General features: G+C 44.8%; 1 long non-coding RNA gene across 1 annotated transcript in view; it reads right to left on the minus strand.

The window, feature by feature from the left end:
• LOC120506060 overlaps positions 1 to 16,647 on the minus strand; it is a 106,779-nt gene extending 90,132 nt beyond the window's left edge. Inside the window, exon 1 of the long non-coding RNA XR_005628420.1 lies at positions 16,474 to 16,647. This is a non-coding gene — a long non-coding RNA (uncharacterized LOC120506060). The remainder of the gene's footprint in view (positions 1 to 16,473) is intronic.
• Positions 16,648 to 17,873: the final 1,226 nt, after the last annotated feature.

Below are 17,873 nucleotides of genomic sequence, written 5' to 3' on the forward strand. Positions count from 1 at the left end.
GCTGGGGCTCGTGCAGCACCTCCAGCCGCTGCCACCACTGGCGGCGTGACCTCGGCGGCGCTCATGATCCATGGTCCCATCAGCCTCACCGTTTACAGCAGAAAAGCCATTTAGCCAGAGCCTGCAACCCTTCAGCCCGCGATGCCTTGACAGCAGAGGTTATAGGAGGGGGGGGAAAAAAAGGGGGGGGGGGAAAGAGAGGGAGAGAAAGAAAGAACAATGTGCAATCGGCACTGCATTAGAGATGGAAAAAGTACTTAAAGCCTGCAACATTCATCAAGGCTGAATACATAAATGCCACATTTTGAATAAGCCAAGCAAAAGACAATGACAAAGGAAAGGCGCGTTGCTTCAGGAATCTCTATCATTTTCATTTGCTGCTGTCAGGAACCTGTTTTTTGCCTCTCACTCTATCAGCCATTATAGCATTAATGAAGTAACCTCACATAGTTATTGACTGGCTTGTCAGAGTCCCTGCCTGATCCCTTAATAGAAACCATTGGTCTTCAGTTAAAAATGGGGTGAGCTGGGAGGTGCTGTGGGCATGTGCTGAATTTCAAGTGCACTCCTGAGGTTATCAAAAGCCATGAAATGCAAATTATTATATTTTTTAAACACACAGATTTCATGCAACTGAGCATATAAAATTGACTAATACTGTACTTTATGCATTCCTAATAATGTTTCCAAATATGCTCTGCATATGATCTTTCCCCAGAAAGTTGTGGGTGGTATTTGAATAAGCAGAAATGGGCCTAGTTTTATTTTGTGAATAAAGTAGTTTCCTGGACGTTGTGAGTCTCTGTTCCTTATATTAGAAGGTAATGTTTATGCACTGTCTGTTCAAACAACACGAGTAATCCTTTGTCTGAATTTCTGTCTCAGATCAAAATCATTTTCCCCTCTTCATTTTTCCCCCCCCTCCTTTCATAAAACATCCTAAGTCCCAGAACTAGTATATTCTCATTTACTAGAAATTGAGGGTTGGCAGAGGGTCTAGAAATAACTTGTTTTCCCAGAAGGTAATAAATCCAGGGAGTAATCTAAAACACTGAGTTGTTAATTCCAGTACCACCACGCCACTGCCTGTGCTGCGGGTGCCTCACTGAATCAGCCCTGGTGACAAACAACCAGGGCCTGCACATCCTCCTGCAGCAGCTTCTGGAGGATGAGGCATCCAAAAAAGCCTTTTCCAGCTGGGAAAGCTGGAAAATTGGGGACTGCTCACCAGTGGGAAAAGCTACAGGGTGACATTTCTCAGGTGCCACCAGGGAAGAGCAGACCATCAGGCCTGGGGTCTCAGGATATTCATCAAGGCTCTGAATTTAGTGCCAGATGTGCACTTTACACATCTGTAATCAGCTACACACACCATCAGGCCTGGGGTCTCAGGATGTTCACCAAGCTCTGAATTTAGTGCCAGATGTGCACTTTACACATCTGTAATCAGCTACAGCATGGCCCTGGCAGCACCGAGTCCTCTCGGCACACACCACCCCCAAACCACACAGCCCTGTCCCCGTGAGACCCAGTTCAGCAAACCCAGCCAAATTCCTGGGCTCAGGCTCTGCCTGCAGGGAAGATCTGGACAGGTGGCCTGATAAATAAACTTCTCCACTTTGAGCTCAGGAGAGCCTCAGAGGTTAAACATGACACTGGTTTTGAAAACAGAAACGAGCAGCCTCACGTCACAGACAGCGGCGAGAGGAAGAGCTCTACAGCCAGACCTGATTTGAGATTGTTCAGACCTCTTGGGTCTGCAAAACTGGGTTGGCATTCTCAGAAGAACAGACTCCCATAATAATTGTGGTCCTCTCTCATTTCTGATTGGGCTAGAAATTCCCTCAGAACAACTCTCACGGCACTTCCACATCCCTGGTCTGAAATTAAGCAAATTTCTCCTAATGAATACTCTGTTTGTTGATTTGGTGACACGTTTTCTGAGTCTGAAATATTATGAAATTCTTTAATTCTGCCCCCTTCCCCCCCTCCCACCCCATTTTCTTCAATTAATTATTTGCAGGCTGTTTCCCTCCATAAAAGACATTCCTTCTCATTGGGACATTTGGTGGGTAGCACGTTAGGAATGCCTTTCATTTAACCTATTTCCAAAATACTCCCTTAGCCCTGTGTGTGCAGTGCTAGCAGCACGTTTACCTATCATGGGAGGGACACAGGGCACCACAAAGACTCAGCTGCTCCAAAATCAGGGCAAGGGGGATTCCAAGGGTCTTTGAGGGGGCCACAGCAACACCCAGTGCACAAACACCCTCCAGCCCAGGACATCCCAGTGTTGGTTCCCTACGCTTGCCTGAACTCCCTGCAGCTGGTACACAGCACATGTTTCCAGGGCTCTCCCTGCAAGGGAGCAGGACTTGGATGCAACATTTCAGATTAGTGTGAGCCATGCAGCTCTCACAGCCCAGGGTCTGGGAGACCATCTTCTGTTAAAATTATTTATCATGGACTGAAACTCACAGTTCCTCCCCAAATCTTAGTGTCACCAGGGCTCCTGGGTGACAGTTCAATCATTGTGCAGGACAAACTTATCCTTGGCTGAAAATAAACAAGTTTTCTCTTTGCATATGAGTTGAAAAAAAAAAAAATCCACAACATGACACCACTTTCTAATCCAGGAGAGAATAAATGGGGCAACAAGCCCTGTGCTCTCCCCCACATCTCAGGAAAGTTCCAGAGCATTGGGTTTTGGTCCAGTGCAAAGCCCAAGTAGCCAACAAGCAGCTTTTTGTGTGAGCTTGCACAGCTCTGAAATAGGCACAGCAGAGGGTCTAAATTTTGTTTAGATTCTCACTTTCCAGTGTGATTTGTCCATCCCTACTTATAAGTTCCATTACCTTTATTTTTTTCTCTTTTTGGGATGGTTTTTCTTTCCTTTCAGAGTACCCTGATGCCACATCTGTAGCCTGCACCCCACAAACAGCCACTCTTGCCCACAGCTCCCTGCTCTGCAGCAGTGACACAAGGAGTGGCCCTCACAAACAACATCACTGCCAGAAGCTCATCAGGGCTGATCTTCTAATTGTGCTTAACAATTGCTAAAAGGAACCAAAAACTCATCAGTGAACTTCGGCTTCCCCGGTAATTAATATTGCTATTACAGAATTGTTAATAATTATTAGACTCTGGCAAATGCCTCATCAAAGATTTTGAGCATCTCCAGGAAGACAGAGCCTGCTGGACTCTGCTTCCTTGGGTTACAGCTTTGCCCTTATTCTGGCTGTTCCCTTCTTGCCTGCAAGAAACCCTACATGATTCAGACATAAATAAACTCAGTCTCAAGCCCATCTTTGTTTTGGGGACACACTCCAAGGTCCTCAGAGAAACCTGCCTGGATTTTGTGCATCCCAGCTGCCATCAGGGCAGGCACTGCTCAGCCTTGAGGATTTTCACACAAGCAGTGAAAAACTGAAATTATTCTTCAAGGCTACTAAACCCAGCAAATTCACAATGGCATTGGCTGTATGCAAACAGGCCCACTGTTCCCTGTGTTTTGTTGAGTGAAATATATTTGGCATGCAATGGGTTACAGCTTTGCCCTTATTTTGGCTGTTCCCTTCTTGCCTGCAAGAAACTCTACATGATTCAGACATAAATAAACTCAAGCCCATCTTTGTTTTGGGGATGCACTCCAAGGTCCTCAGAGAAACCTGCCTGGATTTTGTGCATCCCAGCTGCCATCAGGGCAGGCACTGCTCAGCCTTGAGGATTTTCACACAAGCAGTGAAAAACTGAAATTATTCTTCAAGGCTACTAAACCCAGCAAATTCACAATGGCATTGGCTGTATGCAAACAGGCCCACTGTTCCCTGTGTTTTGTTGAGTGAAATATATTTGGCATGCAAAAGCTGTGTCTTCAGGGATTTTTTTTTTTTACTTTTTTTTTTTTTTAATAAGTAGTCTGGACGTATTGTAAGAGACAAAGTAATTAGCATTCACTCAGCCCAGCAGGGCAGCAATTTAAACTTTTACAAGGAGTCAAAGTTCAGGATGCTGCCCTGCCATCAACTTTCTACATACAGATGGGATACAGACTGGAATATCCAAATGTTTCAAGCTACTCTGGGTTATTTGAAACTCCAGTAGACACGTTGCTGTGGGGAAATTGCTTAATCTGCTGCAGGATTTATTGCTATTGTACGTTCAGTTTGGAGGTCCTGGAGGGTCAGAAAGAGCTCCTCTCAGTGCAACTATTTCATACCACACTAAAAAAGTTTCTGACCATACCTTTAATCCTCAACATCATTACATCCTATTTTTATGCAGACAGGCACATAAAAACACTCCACAAAATGAATGGGTGTTCACACCCTACTCCCAAGAATCCCACAGCATGGGGAAAGGAGAGAGGCACGGCACTCTGCTGCTCGCTTGGGTCCAGGAAAAGGCAACTTTGTTGTCATATAAAGCAAATAAATAGAAAAGTCAGGAGAAAAAAAAAAACCAAGTGCCCTACTGTGCCAGATTGATTTAAGAATACGTGTGTGCTGCTGGAGAAATAGATTTTTTCACCTCTTAGGCAGTCATTTTTACAAATGTATGAGGTGAGCACCGATTAAAGCCGGCCAAGACAAGTGCCCTACTGCGCTGGATTGATTTAAGAGTAAGTGTGTGCTGCTGGAGAAATAGATTTTTTCACCTCTTAGGCAGTCATTTTTACAAATGTATGAGGTGAGCACCGATTAAAGCCGGCCAAGACAGAAGCATTTTGTTCCTGTCCCTTTTTTTTCTGTTCCTCCCACCCTTCTCTCCCCATCCCCACTCTGCCAGGCAGACCCTGCTCTGTTTGGTGGGGAGGACAGGAATCCCTGCCCACCTTGGGGACCAAAATCCTGTGCCCCAGGGCTCACAGGGGTTCAGGAGGGGAGGGAGAGCTGCAGCCAGTCACAGGAGAGAAAAATACTCTGCCCCACTCCACATAATTATTTGGGGCTTTCAGAGGGAAAACAGAATTATTTTTTTCCTTGTTTCCCACCCCCAGGCTTTCACTTGTAAGAGCAGGTAAAACTGACTAGAAAGAGGAGACAAATGTATAAAAGCATTCCTTTTGTACACAATTCACACTGAGCAAAAGCAAAACAACTCCAGCAGGAAGGAAACCCGGGTACAACAAACATAAATATAACAACGTGGGTGAAAAACAGTCTTGTCTAATTGCCCTGAAAAGTATTGCCATTATTCATTATTCTGATGGCTTCACCAGTTTAAAAAAAAAAAAAGAAAAAAAAAGTTGGGAAACTTCACTTTGAGTTTTGGCAGCATCTTTGCACCTCAGAAAAATAAATTCAAAGGCAGAAAGCAAGAGCAGAAGGAATCAGCACATCAAGATTTTAGGCCTCATGCAGGGATGAGCATTGATTCTGTACATGCCCCACTTTATGCAAGTTTCAGATTGAGAATGAAGCACTTGCCTTGTTTGCAGATAAAAGTATAATCTCCCAGGTATTCACTACTTCTGTTTTGCTTGGCAAAGAGAACTTGGAATATGAATTCAGCTCTTTCCCTTTACCAGAAAACTTAATAAAGATTATCACCTTGAATATGGTGTGTAAAAAACCAGGGGGAAACAACCCTACACCTCCCTTCAAGGACAGAGGGAATATCTGCCTTTTTAAAAAGGCAGCACAGGACATGAAGGAACTTTTGAGTCAGTAATTCAGGCTGTCCTGTGAGTGCTGGAGGAGATGGGGATGGCTGATCTGTGCTTTGATTCAGAAATAAACCCCACATCACTTCCTCTCAAATGAGACTGACTCCTTCCCCCCAGCCCCAATGCAAATTTGCACTGGCTCAAGCAATTAAAAGGTCTAAAAAGTTTCTTTCCTTTTCTTTGTTTTAAGCCTGCCAGATTTCTTCTCACAGGTGAAATACCACAGGAAAAGCAAGATAAGGTTTCCTAAATATTTACAGATTTGCCCAAACTCAGCAGAGAGGAAAATAAATAATAAAAATTACTACTCACATAAGGTTTCCAGACTTCTTGCCCCCAAGAGAGCTGAAGAGTTTGGGTACCTGTCTGACTGCTGGTCTCCATTACTTCTGGAAACCATACAAGACCAACAGGATCTTGTCCAGTGAGGTCAACACCACACCTGACAGGACCCATCACAGCACCCTTAATCCCAGAGCCAAGCTCAGCTAAAACTCAAATGAAGCTTTTTTTCTTGCCTTCATTAAGGCCCATTCCTATCATGCATTTAGACAAACTTACTGCTAAATTTTCTTATGCCAAAAATACCTCTCTTTTCAATTAGAAAATGTAACTTGTTTTAGTGTCAGAGGCTTTAATTAAGCATAGTTTGTCTAGAACAGCTCCAGGGTTTATTTATTATTTATTAAAGAAAGGTTAGTTATTTATTGGGGAGGGGGAAGACACATCTGTTAGTTGCAACTGCACAGAATGAACCAGACAGCCCATCACTCAAACTGCTGTAGGACATGAGTGGATCACTATCAGGGTCAGGAAAAAATACTTCTTTTCCTGATGTGTTACATAATGAGGACATTTTTGATACTTTCAAGTCTTCCTTGAAGCCGTGGCTGTTTCTGGTCACTATTCAAGGACAAGACATTGGGTTTGAGGGGAGGGGGGAAACAAAGCATGTGGCTTAGTTTGGACTTTGCTGCACATCACTGAGACAGGCACTGCAGAAGGGGCTGGGGGCACAGCAGGGACAGGCTGCTCAGGGGCCCCTCACTGGCACTTTTCCTTCCCTCTGGCAGATCCAGCAGCAAAGTGAGGATCAGTCCTGGTGCAAACAGATCAGTGTGCATCCTCTGGGAAGTGGCAGGACACGCTGCAGACCAGCTCCTGCTGCAGGGACAAGCTCCTCTCTTTTACAGCTCTTCGAAGGCAGGAGCCTATAAACCCATTGAGGGGCCTAAAAAGCCATGCTAAGTTATATTTTTGCCTTTTTTTTTAATTAAGAAAGCTTTAACTTTCCCCTCACCACTTCTAGGCTGAATTGGTTTGATCCAGAGAGGTAGTTATGCATAAGAGCAACCACTTTATATTGAATTAGGGGATTTCTCATGCAACACATCTCACCAATTACAAGGCAGGGATGCAATTCTATGATTTATAATACATTATACTGTTAAATAATATAACATTATAGATACAATTTGTACCTATCTCTCTGTGGATTAGAGAGGTGGCACATGAAGAGTGGATCATTAAACAGCAGTGCAAGGCCAGGGGCCAAGCACTTCTGTTTAACAAGCTGCTCCAAGTACCACCCCTCTAATCCACGGAGAGAGAGAGAATAAATTGTTCCTGTGTCTTGTTCTAAATCAGGTTCTTTGGGTGTGTTTTGGGGGGTTTATGTAATAATAATTTTTGTTTAGGGGTATTGCTTTCCAGGGCTGAACTAGTTCAAGTTGAAGGAGCTTCTGTTCCAGAAAGGATCTGGAATTTAGGATCTGGACAGATTTGAGGGGAGAGGGGAATGACTCTCAGGCCATTCCAGCAGAAGCTCAAAGGCACACCTGGAGAGCACAGCCAGCTCCCAGCTGCCCTGAATGAACAGGCTGCAAACGGCAGGGATGGCCCAGGGCAAGAGCCTGGCTACATCCCAGGCAGGAATGCCCCAGGAGCACCCAGCTTGCAAGGCTCTGGGTGACACCTGAGCCTTCCTGGGTGGGGACAGCCCGTTTCCAGCACAGCACTGCCCATCCCTGGACAATTCCCAGGTGAACACCAGGAAGCAGCCGTGGTGCAGCACGCCGAGGTCCTTGGGAGGACAGAGGTGACACGCTGCTATTTCATGGCACAGGTGGGCACGTGCAGCAGCTGAAGGTGAGCTCTTTGACCTCCATCTCTTGTGTTTGTATTACCTCTCCAGGGTCAATAAATGCAGACAGGAGCACCAGGCTCGACAGACAACGTGCTGCTTTATAACACTGGCACTGGGATTAGGCTCCATGCCTTGGCTGCCAGGTTTATTAAACTCCATTACTGTCCCCTTAACGATGACAACACCTTTCCATAACAGCACAGTTGCTTGGCTCCCGAGGAGGGCAGCACAATGAGGGAGCCTGAAGATATAGGGACACTGTTAGGCTGCCTTATGGCCCCTAACTCATCATCTGACAAGGCATTGATTTCTATTGACAATTTCATTGTAATGTCAGAACGTAACCTGAATTCATCTTTCATCCACTTCAGAAGTAAACAATGGCTCTTGGAACAGGGAATGAAAAAAATATACAACAAAAATAATAAAAAGAATTTTTATTCCAGCTCTTCCTCAAAAAACCAAGACTGCTCAGCAGCTACATGGAGCAGGGCAAACTATTAATAGAAAACACATTATTTGACAAATTTTATCACTGCTTCAATTTGCAAATGATTCACAAATCTACTGTCACTCATTCAATTCTGTTCAATTTATGAAGCTGTATTAAATTAGCATTATTCCACAGAAACTACTTCCAGCCTCCAAAAAAATTTCCAGGTGATATTTACGGCATTAGCTGACAATTCACCATCACCCCAGCCATGGTAAGGTGCCATTACTGTCCCTCAGCTTAACAAGCTGTGAAACAAACAGGGATTGGGGGATCCTCCGATCAGGCTTTCCACGCTGTCTATGTTTCAAAGAGGAGATAAAAAGGAAAGGCTGGCAGGGCTTGGCGTTGGCACCACATCACATTTCTATTAATAAAGCACGGCAATCAGCTCTGAAATTAATGTGGATCTGTTATCTCCTCACACACACAAAGAATCCATGTCTGATGTGTTCACACGGGCTGTGGTGCAAACCATGGGGGCAAGCCACTCGTTTTTCTGTTTCACTACCCCTGTGCCTTGGCTCTGGTCTGGTTTTGTGGGTTTTTTTCCTCAGAAAAGCATGTGCAGACATGTAGGATAAAGATCTGTCAGCATGGTCCCTCTCTGTGTTTCTAGAGACTACACAGATGTATTTCATACGCCTCCAAAATGCAAATTGAAATTTGCTAATTTCTAGGGTTTGGCCACCTGTTGCACTTTACCACTCTTCTTTAATAGACACATGGTGCAGATTAAAAGTTTTACTGGACTGGAGGCTAAGACACTTCCAAAGTCCTCCACAAATATCAGACACACTTGGCAGACAGGAACACTGAGGTACAAATTTCCACACTGTGGTGAAAGAGACCCTGGAGCCTTAAGAAAAGTGAAATAAAATAATGAAAACACACCTCTTCATTTCAGTTTCACGGGATTCAAATGATGTACAGAAATTCCCTAAGCAATTTTCCGGCAGCACAGCTCCCTAATGAGGCTGGGGAAGCAGCTTTTCTCCACACTCCCACAAATAGCTAGTGTCAGGATGAGCAGAAAAGGTAAATTCAGTCTTTCAGGGTGGAAACCATGCTAGGGATGGCAAGCTGCTGGCCATGGCTCAACTAAACCATCCCATGGCAAAATCCTAATTTTGAGACATTTGTTTGGGGTATTTGCTTTTTTACCAATGGTTACTTGGGGTATTGTTTCAAGTTATGTCTGAGTAGTCCCACACTGAATAAAGAGTAAGGAAAACATCTAAAATTACCACTTGTCCTATAAAGTTTTAACATAAATAGCATTTCAAGGTATTTCATTATATTGTCTTGGGCAACAAGAAAGCACAAGATAGAAATACTCAAGTCTAGAGAAAAATAAAGTTAAAAGAATAATTGTGACAAAAGAAGGCAATAAACCCAGCACCTGAGGAGGTGGGCACTGATGGAGAATTTGCATTCCTTTAAAAACGTTATCCCATGCATTGTCTCTGTTGTGTGCTCCAGGGACACTGTCTCTCCAGCTGTGACCCACCAAGCTACTCCCAAGGAAAAGATAGAGTCATCCTGGGATATTGTCACATCCATCTCCCACAGGAGAAGAGACCTGACAGTGCCTGGGACATCTTGGCACAAAGAAGCGACAAAGAGCAGCCAGGAAGGGAAGCAGGGAAGAGCTGCACCTCCCAGGAGGGAAAAGACAAATCTGAGAGACTCCCCCTCACACTCTGCTCCAGCCTCCGGGCCCAGCTGGACTCAGCCTCCCAAGTGCTGTCCCCAGGACAGGGGACGTGGGAAGTGCGGCTGGCAGCACACCCACCAGGCTCCCAGGGATCCCAGAACACCCTGGGGTCCGCAGCACCCGGAGCTTGCCAAAGCATCTCAGCTCATCTCTAATTGTCAGCCATCTCTATTAGCTCCGTAGTGGGGCTTTGACATAAGGATGAACAGAAGGGTTGTTACTGGCTAGTGAGAGGAGAGGAGCTTCTGGTCCAAGGAAGAAAAGCATCTTCCATGGCAGAAGGAAAAAAAAATCATTTTTTCCTTCCCACATAGGCTAAACTATACAAAGGACAAAGGGACTATGCAATGGATGTCCATCAGCCTAAACTTCCCCTAACAGCACACTAAAAAAAAAAAAAAAAAAGTCTTTGTGGTTTGCCTCTCAGTATTAAACAGTAAGAGATCTGTTTTATAATTGTCTCCAAGAGGGGGAAAAAAAAGAAAACAGCATTACATGCACCAATCCCAGTGCAGCATGACTCCATTTGAGTCCTCAGCTCTAGGAGGTGGCTGGTTTGGCAGTGGCAGATCCTTCTCCAGGGCACTTCCCTCTAAAACGACTGCTCCTTGACACCCATAGCCACGGTGCAACTCTCCCCACACCAGCTGAAGCTAAAAATTTATCTAGATGGAAAGTAAAGGGAGAAGGGAAAGAAGAGTATTGACTACACCGAGACCACGTTTTCTCAGATTATGCCAAAATTCTGATCTTTCCATATTATTTCCCCGAACAACAGCCCAAGTTGATAGGCCCTAAAAATACCCCAAACACATTTTTGGTTTTGCAAGCAGTGTTTCATTCATGCATGTCTGCCTGGTGATGCATCGTCACAAATGTAATGAGAGAGCTGCCAGCCCTGGAAGGGTGTGCTGCTCCCTGCACTTGGAATGCTAAAGAGGGACTGAAGCCACAGAGGAGGCTAAAATGAGTTTCACTATATAGGAATGAGAAGGGAATTAAGTCAGGCCTGGAGCTAGAAGTTACCTGAGCTTCCCTGAGTCCAGGGCCACAACCACCTCTGCTTTAGACTTAAGCTTTTTGCCCAACACAACCAGCAAAAGCATCACCGAGATCCCAGGAGCGGGCTCAGTTAGGTGTTGGATGCTGGGATGGAGTCAGGCACTCAGGTGGCACCTGCACCCCCTCACAGGGCCTGGGGATGAGATGAGCCACAAACAGGGAACATAAAGCAGCCCTAAATTAAAGCACTTCCAACACAAGGCAATTACACTACATAATGTTTACTTATCTTATATACACTCAGAGGGAAGATAAATGTCTAGTAAAAACCACAATCCACTATTAAACAGCTATAAAATACTTCGCTGTCTTCCCATTTCAAAAGCTCCCATAGTATAAATAGTGGTCAAAAGTTCAGTGAACTGTCTTGTAGTCTGGTGCTCCATTCAAACCATGCTATTTCCAGAGAGTCTCCTGACACCGTATCTAATTTCCAAAATGAATATGCTTTAATTTTCCTTCTTCATGCATTGTGCTTTTTCCTCATTTAAAACAGCAACAGCCTCTGGCAGTAAAGGACATCACATTTCCGTGTGAGATGAAGCTTTTTTCCCCCGATATGCAGGAGAATGGCATGGGTCAAGGGAGAAAAAATGTATGCAAAAAACATCACACCCCACTGACCCCAGTATATTTTACATTACAATTTTGCCATTTCCAATATAGGTTCATTTTGCAGTGGACCATATCAACCATATTTCAGGATTTACACACAAAAAAAAAAAAAAAAAGAAAAAAAAAAAAAGAAAAATCAGTACCTGGAGCATTGTCTGCATAGGGTCTGTCCTGATGCAATATATGGATTGTCTTATTAATGTGTAGTGTAGCTTGCAGGGAACACACAGGCATGCAGGGAATACTTATGCGTGCCAGGGAGGCAGCACAGGTGTTCTGCTGGGGATGTGCATATACATTCAATTATCTCTGCAGGTAACACACAAGTGCATTTTGATGGTTTAAAACCCAGCCTGCCACACGCTGCAGGTGAACCCCCTGGAATCAGGGGGGGTTTCCTTGTAGGACCTCCTCCCCCGAGCCATTAAAGTCCCTAAAATGGGGTGTGTGACACAGGTTCACCCATTTCAGCATGGCAGCAAAAGAAGCCTTATCCCCTGGCAGACACTAAAAGGCTTCCTTCCACTTCTAGCAGAAGGCAGAGATAATTAATTAATCCACAGCCTGATTGGAAAAGCCCAGAAGGTTCTGGAAGCTCCTCATGGCTTCACCCTTTAGCCTGAAGTGTTTAAACGAGGCCCAGCTGTGCCTCATTAACACTGGCCAGGCTCTCTGAAACTCCAGCACCTCAGGAGAAAGATACACCTTTTGTTCCCCCAACCCTCCTCCAAGACCAGGAAAGGGATGAAGTGGAAGCTTGGGGCAATCCCTATTTTAGCCAGGGGTAAAGCCCCCACACTCAACAGGAGCATTGCCTAAAGGCCAGAACAATTCTGACTCCACATACTGCCAAGACCATAATGCTTACAGAGCTGGCACAGCTGACCATTACCAACAAAATAATCATCTGTAATTTGACAGAAAATCAAAGAAATCTGACTTAAGAAGGACCAATTCTCATAAAATCCTGCTGAATTCCCATAAAATCCTCATCCTCTCCACAGATAACCAGCTAGGTGAAGGCCCACGAGAGAAGCAATGCACATATACAGATATCTAAATATGCCACCAAAGCAGAACCATAGGATTGGGGGTAAATATAGATGGGGAGAGGGCTTAAAAGAGAAAAAAACTTAATTTCACCACAGAAAATCATCACCTTTCACATCTCAAGCAGCTACTCCACCTTACAACAGCCATAACAAGGAATAACTTCAGGTTCTACAACCATCAAGCTTTCTCTGGTCATCACCTCAAAGAAACCTGGAACATTGTTGTGCTACAAAGCTGTAAAACTTTAGGAATAACAGAAAAACTTACCCAAAATTCAGGGTAGCCCAAGGAGCTGGAGGGAGCTGCTCTGAGGGAATGTGGAGTAGCACACACCAAAAACGACTGTAGCCAGAGCAAGCTGAGGGTAAAAGCATGCTCCACAGGTAATTGGGATAACACACTAATTAACTCCCTGGAGCTCATTGGCTGGAAGTGCTCTGCATGCACACCCTGCCAGGAGCCCTGCCTCAGCCCACCCTAATTCCACCCTAAACGTGGAGCTGCTTTTGGGGTAGATAAAGCTGCTTTGGGGTATTTCAAAGTCCTGGCCAGGGCACTAATGGAGAAGGTTTCCTTTAATCAGAGGCAGCTGGGAGTCCTTAGATCCTGGGGACAGAGGTGGGGACAGCCTGCTGAAAATGCCCCTTAATGCAATTGCAAGAGCAGCACTTTTTCATGTTATTTTAAGCAGAAAGGGTAAAACATGCAATATTTTCTTCAGGTGTTAGCACTCTTAAATGTCACAGAGAAGCATCCTGTTGCCTGGCGAGTTGTGGACTTGAGGCTCAACAGGTTTGCTTGCTTATTGTCAGCATTTACCTGCACTGGTTTTTAATAAAAGCCTTTGAAGCAAGAAAATCTCCTGCCTGAGACAAGGAGCTGGGAGCCGAGTGGAGACCCCTGAGAGTTGCTGAGCTACTTAGTGGCAGTCACTTGCATCCCTGATATATCCCATTCCTTCATAATTGCAAATCCCCTCGGTGCTGCTCTGCACAGGACCAGCTTTCCTGTCAGCAGTTATTGGATGGGAACTGATGCTGGTGTTTACACATCCACGGTCACAACAGTTTCAGTACCTGCCTGGCAAACATTGCTGCGTTTCAAGTGGCCAGTTTGAGCCAGCAAGATGTGCTGGAGGGCAGAACTTGGGCCTTTCTATATTCACCCAGGGCTTTGAACTTATCAAAATGAACCTTGATTCCAAATAATAATAATAATAATAATAATAATAATAGTAATAATGTTCCCTTTGGCTTCAGAGCACCAGTTCCATCAAAGTACTGACTATTGAAAGTTCAACTGCTAATGGCAAGCTATTTTGAAAAGGGAAAAGTCTGGAGGCAAATTATGAGGGAAAGAATAGATATTAATCATTTTTAAAGTCATTCTGTCTCAGGCATTATTTTCCTTTCTTTCATTATTCATGATGAGTTTTTTTGCTTCAAGGCCAAGCGAATTCATAGGGCCTGACCCATCCAAACACAACCACGACTCTGAACAATGCAGCCCAGCTGAGTCTGTAGATGAAAGAAGAGCCCAAATGGAAAGAAAAAATTAAAAAGAAGATAATTTTAAACAATGGATTTAAACACACATATGAAAGTATAATCTTCCTGCTGATGAGTTCTTTTCTCAGTACCCTGTTCACTCTGTTGCCATCCCATCCACCCTGGTGAGGGATCTGTGGAATGGCAGTGCCAACAAGGAACTCATCCAATTTCTCTGCCCCTACCTCCCTGGCCTTTAAAGCCAAGGGAAGACCTCTCCCCTTTTCTTTTTCAGCTTAATTCCAGGGCTAGGGGAAACACAGTAGTTTCAACTTGGATAACCTGCACAACATTTTGTTGCTGTGGGGCATGAGCAGACCCTGGGAAGAATTGAGCCTAGAGCCTTTTACATTCTCTCCGTGGAGAAATTGAAGAGCTTGGAGGGAAAATCTCAATCCAGAGGAGGGTTTTTCCCCCCAGAGCTCCTTTGGGGAAGGTTTTCCCACATTGGGTGTGCAGAGCCCTGGGGCTGCTGCAGGGAGACACATACATTTGGACACAGAGGGACACCACGTTTGTGGCAGCTTCCTCTTGCCAGGAATGAGGGGGCCAGAAGGAAGCTTTCAGGGCAGAAGCAAGGACAATTTCTAGACCTGTGTTCTCCCCCTCCAGTAATTCTCAGCATCCCCAAGTAGCCTCATGTACTGAAGAAAAACAGCGATTCAGAATTCCCTTTGCTTCAGGGCAAAATAACCCAACAGCATTACTTTGGTTTATCTGTATTTGTAACCGTGTTCCTTGGAAGACAGGAGTTTGCTGTGGAATATCTCTGGAAACCTTGAAGGCAACTGATGTACTTTTCCCACTCTGGAATAAACTCAGCAACATGAATCCTGCCTCAGACTCAACAGATGTGTGCATCTGCAGAAGAGGCTGTTAATAATTAATATAATTGTACAACCCCCTAGATATAAAAATACACAGACGGAGCCTCACATTTTGCCTGCTTCTCTGTAACAAATACCCAAACTGAAACAAATTTAACAAGATACATTACACAAGTCTGCAGACAGAAGTTGTATGAAAATTTTAACTCTCTTCAGCAAGAAAGCACTTCTATTTCCAGTAACGCTGGCAGCATATACTGTAGCTAGGCAGCCACATTTATTTTCAATTATCATTTTTGCCTTTTTATACAGCATAATGAAATGCCTGGTAAATTATACATTTTTGTAAAACACAAACTTGTCTCTTTATTTGCAGCTCAAGTCTTGCAATATCGTTTTGTCTGCATTAGTTCTAGCTCTTTACGAGAGGCCAATTACTTTTCTTAGCTGTAACATGCAGAGTGTGATATGTGACTCGCCAGTCCTGGCTGAGACACAGCCTGCTGCAAAATGACCATGGCTGAGGCTCAGACCTTTGGAGAAAAGGGGGAGAATTCCTAGCGTTCTGCTTGGTAAAACATCGTCCACACTCACTCACTCCAGCTTCGATACCTAAGATTTTCAATCCACACCTCCTGCTAAACAAAAGCATGTTTTTTAGGAGGAAAAAAAGCATAGAGTTTCTTCCCCCAGTCTCCCTTTACAAAGATGCTCTCCTGGCAGATGGATTTCAATATGCCGTCTCCCAAATCTTAAGCAACTCTGAAAATATAAAGTTCACTTATACCAATGGGCCATATATATATCTACACCTCTCGATTCCCTGTCTCTTTAACTGGCACTTTGAACTAGTGAGCACCTCTTTAATCTTGCCCCATTATCATCCTAATAGCACCTCCCGATATTCATAAATGTCTAGCAAGACTTTCAGCTATTTGGTATGAAGAAGAAATATCCAGCTAAATTGAGAAGATTACCACATCACCACATAAATCAGTGACAGGCCGCGTGTTATTACAGTTGATTTTTGTTGACAGTTGGCTGTAGGCAGTTGTGTTTCAAATGCCTTTTTTCTCTGGGAAATTAAACAAAATTCCATGCAAAATGCAGCCCTCCAGTTCAAAAACTGTAAATCCAAAATTAGCATTTCATACTTTAAAAGGTAGCACAGCACAATTTTCCATTGAAAGGTCTGTACAGTTGTCACAAATGGGTGCTTCACACATGACACTAATGCTACCGATGCCTTTTAAGAAAGCCACCTTTCTCTGATATTATTTTCTTCTCCTAATAATCTGCATACACTATAGTTCATCCCTACGGAAAAGAAAGAGAGCTCACTTACTTATCTCTCATATGGGAGCATTATGCTTTCAGCAATTCAGACAGATAGGCTGGCTGGGAGGGGGGCGCGCTGCCGAAGCCTCCGCGATAAGAGGGAAAGGAATCGTGGCCAGCGAAAGGTTAATCTTCCCTCTCCAAGTCCCTCCTTCTGTCTTGGCATAACCTGGAGAGCAAAGAAAATGCCAGACTTACAAAGTGAAAAGACACACACCGGCGCTAAAGCGTTCCCGCTGCGTCGTGCGGCGCTTCGCGCGCAGGGCCACGCGTGACCTAATTAACAAAAAGCCGTCGCTGGAAGTCAGGGAAGCAGCTTGGGTGACACCAGAGAGGACCAGAACTTGCGAAGGAGTGTCTGCTTCCAGCAGCTGCTGCTCTGCCAGTTCTGGCTCAGAGAGCACCCGCTGCTAAGCCAATTTTTAGGGACTGTGGTGTCAGCAAGTTGATTGAGCAGCAGTAGTCGAGACGGAGCGCCTTCCCCTTCTCCAGACAGATCCTGGGGGCATTGGCTTTGTCTTGGGCAGGAGCTTGGAGAAATCACCACCACAAGAAGTTCACATTTTTGGCTATGGATATACATACATATATAACACAGGGAGTTGAAGAGAACTGCTCTGCCTACTCCTGGGCATGGGGACAGACATGTAATGCGGTTTGTCAGCCAAAAGATGTTATATGTGTCTTCACACAAACACTCTGCTGGCAGCTCACTGGCTTCTGGCCACACAGTCCAACGGCCCCTGGTCAGAAGTGCTGGGCTGAAAACCAGATCACCAGCCAATTGCAACTTGCATTCTCCCCACCGTGTTCAAGGGCAGGGGTGTGGTGGCCTGTGTTAGGGATCATCCCTTCTCCCAGCCCTGTCCTCAGAGGGGAGCCAAAGATGGAGAGCCCACCTGCTGACCTCTGAGCTGGGTAATCCTGCTGCTTGTCACTGAGAGGGAAGTGTGTTCACAGTAGCCAGTGCCAATAAAATTAAGCATTTCAGTCAATATTGAAGTGGTTTAATCTGAATTCACCATCAGGCATTTTAAACAGCTGCCTCGCTCTCATTTGCTCGTGGCTGGGTCAAGGTTTAGTTTTTACAGCCTGTGCCAGACCTTTCCCTGGTGTAACTCTGCTGACAGAACAGGACAAGATATCCACGGGAGCCTGGCCCCAGTCACATGTGGTGTGTCATAGGAAAATGCTCTTGACCCACTGCTAGAGGTTGGATTTGCACCTGATTACAGGTGCAAATTACAGGCAAAGATGAAATCAATGAGGTCAAAAAATCACAGTGAGATACTGGTTTCTTACCAGTTGCCCAGCTGGGGAAAAAGTACTCAGCCAAGAAGGATGGAAAGTGGCAGCAGAAGAGAACACAATGAATATGATGGAGTAATCCTGTGTTCCCTGTTGAGG

The sequence above is a fragment of the Passer montanus genome, unplaced genomic scaffold (assembly GCF_014805655.1).
Source record: "Passer montanus isolate IOZ18808 unplaced genomic scaffold, ASM1480565v1 scaffold37, whole genome shotgun sequence".
Classification (NCBI taxonomy): Eukaryota; Metazoa; Chordata; class Aves; order Passeriformes; family Passeridae; genus Passer; species Passer montanus.